This window comes from Moschus berezovskii, chromosome 9, assembly GCF_049115385.1.
Source record: "Moschus berezovskii isolate FMDL1 chromosome 9, NW_MosBer_1.0, whole genome shotgun sequence".
Taxonomy (NCBI): domain Eukaryota; kingdom Metazoa; phylum Chordata; class Mammalia; order Artiodactyla; family Moschidae; genus Moschus; species Moschus berezovskii.
The window spans coordinates 87,133,851-87,141,193 of NC_142468.1; the positions used below are offsets into that span (position 1 = coordinate 87,133,851).

At 39.2% G+C, this 7,343-nt stretch overlaps 1 non-coding gene across 1 annotated transcript; it reads left to right on the plus strand.

Annotated features, from left to right (window-relative positions):
• Window positions 1-5,434: 5,434 nt before the first annotated feature.
• On the plus strand, window positions 5,435-5,506 carry TRNAY-AUA (transfer RNA tyrosine (anticodon AUA)). The gene has a single exon. It is a non-coding gene; the product is annotated as a tRNA-Tyr (tRNA).
• The last annotated feature ends 1,837 nt before the right edge of the window (window positions 5,507-7,343 follow it).

Here is a 7,343-nt window from a genome sequence, read left to right on the forward strand (position 1 = left end):
CTAACATGAATGCAAGCGAGCATAGCAGAAACTATATCTGTTCAGGTTTTTAAAAACTGTTTTTAAAACAGGCTGATGATCTGAGAGGTGTGTTTTGCCTGAGGCCCCACAGTTAGAGGTGGGATTCGGCCCTCTGCACAGCACACAGCCTCCCTTCCCTGTGGCACCCATCGTCACACGTGCTGTGTTGAGATAGAGAACACTCCTCCACCATCTATTCCATATGAGAAAGGCATTTCATAGGACTTGGATCGCTTACCTGGATGAATTTTTATTTTTGAGACAAAAAAGCAAGTTAAATAAAGTTTAAATGTTGACATAGATCTCTCAAATTCAATACTTTCATTTGTTTGGGGGATCAATGGGAAAATTTCAAACAATTTGTTGTGGGTTGGTTCTTTTCCTTTAGACAAGATTAACAAGATTGATTTATAGAGTTCTCATGAATGATTTGTTGCCTACTCAATCAATCTGTGGGATTACTTGGTGGCTCAGATGGTAAAGCGTCTGCCCGCAAGGCTGGAGACCTGGGTTCGATCCCTGGGTCAGGAAAATCCTCTGGAGAAAGCAATGGCAACCCACTCCAGTATTCTTGCCTGGGAAATCCCATGGACAGAGGAACCTGGTGGGCTATAGTCCATGGGGTAGCAGAGTCGGACATGACTGAGCGACTTCACTTTCACTTTTCACTTTCAATCTGTAACAATATTTTAAAAAATCTTTAAATGTTTTTCTAAACCTATGAAAATATTTATATCAATAATTTTTTATTGAATCACGGTTGATTTACAGTATGGTCTTAGCCTCAAGTGTATACCATATTTATTCAGCTTTTTTCTGCTTAAATGCCATTATAGGTATTTATTAGATACTATATATAGTTCTCTGTATATAGTAAATCCTTATTGCTTATCTATTTTATGTATAGTAGTTTATATCTGTTAGGGCTTCCCTCAAAGCTCAATTGGTAAACAATCCGCCTGCAATGCAGGAGATCCTGGTTCGATTCCTGGGTCAGGAAGATCCCCTGGAGAAGGGATAGGCTACCCCACTCCAGTATTCTTAGGCTTCCCTTGTGGGCTCAATTGGTAAAGAATCTGCCCGCAATGTGGGAGACCTGGGTTCGATCCCTGGGTTGGGAAGATCCCTGGAGAAGGGAAAGGCAACCCACTTCAGTACTCTGGCCTGGAGAATTCTATGAACTGTATAGCCCATGGGGTCGCAAAAAGTCAGACATGACTGAGTGACTTTCACTTGTATCTGTTAATGCCATACTCCTAATTTGTCTTTCCCTTCTGCCCTCACTCCTCTGGTAACCACTCTGGTAATAAACCAGGTTTATTTCCTATGTCTGTGAGTCTACTTCTGTTTTGTAAATAAGTTCATTTGTACTGTTTTTCAGATTCCTCATTTAAGTGATATTCAGTTCAGTCACTCAGTCGTGTCCAACTCTTTGCGACCCCATGAATTGCAGCATGCCAGGCCTCCATGTCCATCACCAACTCCCGGAGTTCACTCAAACTCAGGTCCATCAAGTCGGTGATGTGATATTCTATAGGATTTATCGTTCTCTGTTTGACTTCACTAAATATAATATTTTCTAGGTCTATCCATATTATGTTGCTGCAAATGGCAATATTTCATTCTTTTTTATGGATGAATAATGTTCCATAGTATATACATTTACATACCCCGACTTCTTAAGCCACTCATCTGTTAATGGGCACTTGAGTTACTTCCATGTTCTGGCTATTGTAAATAGTGCTGCTGTGAACATTGGGGTTCAGTTCAGTTCAGTCGCTCAGTTGTGTCCAATTCTTTGCAACCCCATGAACCGCAGCATACCAGGCCTCCCTGTCCATCACCAATTCCCAGAGTTTAACCAAAGTCATGTCCATTGAGTCAGTGATGCCATCCAACCATCTCATCCTCTGTCATCCCCTTCTCCTCCTGCCTTCAATCTTTCCCAACATCAGGGTCTTTTCAAATGAGTCAGCTCTTCGCATCAGGTGGCCAAAATATTGAAGTTTCAGCTTCAACATCAGTCCTTCCAATAAACACTCAGGACTGATTTCCTTTAGAATGGACTGGTTTGATCTCCTTGCAGTCCAAGGGACTCGCAAGAGTCTTCTCCAACACCACAGTTCAAAAGCATGAATTCTTCTGTGCTCAGCTTTCTTTATAGTCCAACTCTCACATCCATACATGACCACCGGAAAAACCATAGCCTTGACTAGACGGACCTTTGTTGACAAAGTAATGTCTCTGCTTTTTAATATGCTATCTAGGTTGGTCATAACTTTCCTTCCAAGGATAAGTGTCTTTTAATTTCATGGCTGTAATCACCATCTGCAGTGATTTTGGAGCCCCCCAAAATAAAGTCAACCACTGTTTCCACTGTTTCTCCATCTATTTGCCATGAAGTGATGGGACCAGATGCCATGATCTTAGTTTTCTGAATGTTGAGCTTTAAGCCAGCTTTTTCACTCTCCTCTTTGACTTTCATCAAGAGGCCCTTTAGTTCTTCTTTACTTTCTGCCATAAGGGTGGTGTCATCTGCATATCTGAGGTTATTGATATTTCTCCTGGCAATCTTGATTCCAGCTTGTGCTTCATCCAGCCCAGTGTTTCTCATGATGTACTCTGCATATAAGTTAAATAAGCAGGGGGACAATACACAGCCTTTACGTACTCCTTTTCCTATTTGGAACTAGTCTGTTGTTCCATTTCCAGTTCAAACTGTTGCTTCCTGACCTGCATACAGGTTTCTCAAGAGGCAGGGCAGGTGGTCTGGTATTCCCATCTCTTTCAGAGTTTTCCACAGTTTATTGTGATCCACACAGTCAAAGGCTTTGGCATAGTCAATAAAGCAGAAATAGATATTTTTCTGGAACTCTCTTGCTTTTTTGATGATTCAGCAGATGTTGGCAATTTGATCTCTGGTTCCTCTGCCTTTTCTAAAACCAGCTTGAACATCTGGAAGTTCACAGTTCACGTATTGCTGAAGCCTGGCTTGGAGAATCTGGGGGACACATTGGGGTTCATGTGTCTTCAAATTAGAGTTTTCAGCTTTTTTGGATACATACCCAGGAGTGGAATTGCTGGATCATATAGCAGCTTTATTTTTAGTTTTTTAAGAAAACTCCATACTGTTTTCCATAGTGGCTGAACAATTTACATTCCCACCAACACTATACTGGGTTCCCTTTTCTCCACTTCCTCTCCAACATTTATTTGTAGACTTTTTGATAATAGCTATTATAACAGGTGTAAGGTGATATCTCATTGTAGTTCTGATTGCATTTCTCTAATAATTATGTTGAGCATCTTTTCATGTACTTGTTGGTCATTTGCATGTCTTCTTTGGAAAAATGTCTATTCAGGTCTTCTGCCCATTTTCAACTGTGGTTTTTTATTTTGAGCTGTATGAGCTCTGTTCTTGTCAAGATTGTTTTGGCTTTTGGGGGTCTTTTTGTGTTTCCATACAGATTTTGAAATTATTCTAGTTCTGTGAAAAATGCCCTGGTATTTTGATAGGGTTTGCATTGAATCTGTAGATTGCTTGTGGAGTTTGGTCATTTTAACAGTATTAATTCTTCTAATACATGAATATAGTCTGTCTTTCCATCTGTTTGTGTATCTTCAGCTTCTTTCATCCATATCTTATAGTTTTATGAGTATAGTTCTTTACCCTTTTAGGTAGGCTTATTCCTATTTACTCTGTTTGATGTGATGGTAAATGATATTGTTTCCTTAATATCTTTTCTGATAGTTTGTTCTTACTGTATAGAAATGCAACAGATTTCTGTATATTAATTTTGTGCCCTCAAATTTTAGCAGATTCATTGATGAGCCCTGGTAGTTTTCTGGTGGCATCTTTAGGATTTTCAACATATGGTATCATGTTTTCTCCAAGCAGTGTCAGTTTTACTTCTTCCTTTCCAATTTGGATTATTTTTCTTTTCTTTTCTAGTCTGACCGCTATGGCTAGGACTTCTAACACTATATTGAATAAAAGCAGTGAGAGTGGGCATGCCTGTCTTAGTCCTGATCTTAGAGGAAATACTTTCAGCTTCTCACTGTTGAGCATGCTATTAGTAGTGGGCTTCTCAGATACGGCCTTTATTATGTTGAGGTACGTTTCCCTCTATACCCACTTTCTGCAGAGTTTTTTTTTAAATCACAAATGGATATTGAATTTTTATCAAAAACTTTTTCTGAATCTACTGAGATGATCTATGGTTTTTAGTCTTCAATTTGTTAATGTGCTGTCTCTCATTGATTTGTGAGTAGTGAAAATTTTTTGCAGCCCTGGGATAAATCCCACTTGATCATGTTGTATGATTCTTTATATGTATCATTGGAATTGGTTTGCTAATATTTTGTTGAGGATTTTTGTATTTATATTCATCAGTGATACTGTCCTATAATTTTCCTTTTGTGTGTGTGGCATCTTTGTCAGGTTTTGATATCAGGGTGAGGTTGGCCTCACAGGATGAGTTTGGAAGTGTCCTTCCCTCTGTGATTTTTTGGAATAGTTTCAGAAGGATAGGTGTTAACTCTTTTCAAAATCTTTGGTAGAAATCTCCTGTGAATCCACCCGATCCTGGACTTTATTTGTTGGGATTTTTTAATTAACTCCTGATTCAATTTCATTATGGATAATTTATCTGTTCATATTTTGTTTATTCTTGGTTCAGTCTTGGGACATTGTATATTTCTAGAAATTTGTCCATGTTTTCCAGGTTGTTCATTTTATTAGCATTCAGTTATTTGTAGTATTCCCTATGATCCTTTGTATATCTGTGGTGTCTGTTGCAACTTCTCCTTTTTCATTTCTGATTTTATTGCTGTGGGTCTTGTCTTTTTCTTGGTCAGTTTGGGTAAAAGTTTATCAGGGTTTCCCAGGTGGCACAGTGGTAAAGACTCCACCTGCCAATGCAAGAGACACAAGAGATTGAGTTGGATCCCTGGGTTGGGAAGATCCTCGGGAGTAGAAAATGGCAACCCACTGCAGTATTCTTGCCTGGAAAGCTCCATGAACAAAGGAGCCTGGTGGGCTACAGTCCGTAGGGTTGCAAAGAGTTGGACACAACTGAGCACAAACACACACACACAAGGTTTATCAATATTATTCCTTTCAAAGAACCAGGTCTTAATTTCATTGATATTTTGGTTTCTATTTCATTTATTTCTGCTCTGATCTTTACAATTCCTTTCCTTCTATTGACTTTGGGTTTTGTTTGTTGTTCCTTTAGGTGTAAAGTCAGGCTGAGATTTTCCTTATTTCCTGAGGTAAGCTTGTATTGCTGTTAACTTCCCTCTTAGAGTTGCTTTTGCGCCATCCCATAGATTTTTGGATAGTTGTGCTTTCATTTGTCTTTAGGTATTTTATTTCTGCTTTGATTTATTGTGATCTATTGATTGTTTGACTTCCCTGGTGGCTCAGATGGTAAAGCCTCTGCCTATAATGCAGGAGACCCAGGTTCAATCCCTGGGTAGGGAAGATCTCCTGGAGAAGGAAATGGCAACCCACTCCAGTATTCTTGCCTGAAAAATCCCATGGACGGAGGAGCCTGGTATTGTTTGTTTAGTAGCATTTTGTTTAGTGTCCACATTTTCTTTTCTTTTTTTTTGGCAAGTTTTTTTTTTCCTTGAACTTGATTTCTAGTGTCATAGCATTATAGCCAGAGAAGATGCTTAATATGATTTCAGTTCCCTTAGGTTTACCAAGGATTGTTTTCTGGTCTAGCATGTGATCTACCCTCAAGAATGTTCCATTTACACTTGAAAAGAATGTGTATTCCATTTTTGTATGGGATATTCTGTACATATATCTACTAAGTTCATTTTGCCTAACATGTAAACCAATGTTTCCTAATTGATTCTCTGGATGTTCTATCCATTGATGTAAGTGTGGTAAGGTCTCCTATTATTATTCTGTTACTATCAATTTCTCCCTTTATGTCCATTTATATTTATGTATTTGCTGTTGCTGCTGCTAAGTCGCTTCAGTCATGTCCAACTCTGTGCGACCCCATAGACGGCAGCCCACCAGGCTCCCCCGTCCCTGGGATTCTAGGTGATCCTATATTGGGTGCATTGTATCTTTTTCTTGAATTGATTCCTTGATCATTATATAATGTCCTTCTTTATTTCTTGTAAGAGTCTTTATTTTAGTCTATTTTGTCTGATAGGATTATTGCTACCTTGGCTTTCTATTGATTTTCATTTGCAGGAATATCTTTTTCCATCCCCTCACTTTCAGTTTGTGTGTGTCCTTAGGTCTAAAGTTAAGTCTCTTGTAGGCAGCATATATATGGGTCTTTTTTTTTTTAATCCATTCAGCTACTTTGCCTTTTGATTGGAGTATTAAGTCCATTTACATTTAAAGTAATTACTGATACACATGTTCTTATTGCCATTTTGGTAACTGTTTTGGGTTGTTTTTATAGTTCTTTCTTGTTCTTTTGTCCTCTTGTGATTTGATGACTAGTGTTATGTTCTGAATTCCTTTTTCTTGTGTATCTTAGATTTTTTTAAAAATATGCATCTTTGGCTGTGCTGGGTCTTTGTAGCTGCTTGGGCTTTTCCCGAGCTGCAGGGAGCAGGGGCTACTCTCTAGTTAGGACATGCACGCTTCTCATTGCAGTGGCTTCTCTTGTTGAAGCGCACTGGCTCTAGGGCATGCAGGCTTCAGTAGGTGCAGCATGTCGGCTCATTAGTTGCAGCTCCTGGGCTCTAGAGCACAGGCTCAATAGTTGTGGCACACCAGCTTAGTTGCTCCGTGGCATGTGGGATCTTCCCAGATCAGGGATCGAACCTGTGTCTCCTGCATTGGCAGGTGGATTCTTTACCACTAAGCCACCAGGGAAGCCCTATTATAGATCTCATACATGATTACCATGAGGGTTTTATATAGCAATTGTTTTATATATATATATGTGTGTGTATGTATGTCATACATATATATGACTGTTGTAAGGTGAAAGGGTTAGTCACTCAGATGTGTCTGACTCTTTGCAACCCCAGGGATTGTAGCTCACCAGGCTTCTCTGTCCATGGAATTCTCCAGGCAAGAATACTAGAGAGGGTAGCCATTCCCTTCTCCAGGGGATCAGATTCTTTATAATCTGAGCCACCAGGAAAGCCCTGTTTTAAATTGCTGATCTCTTAATTTCCAGTGCCTTTTAACAACTCTGCATTTGTACTCTCCTCTCCTCACATTTATTTTGATATTATGTTTTACGTCTAATTTTTTTTGTGTATCCCTTTACAGCTTATTGTGGATGTAGATGATTTTACCACTTTTGTGTTTTAACCTTCCTACTAGCTTTCTGTGA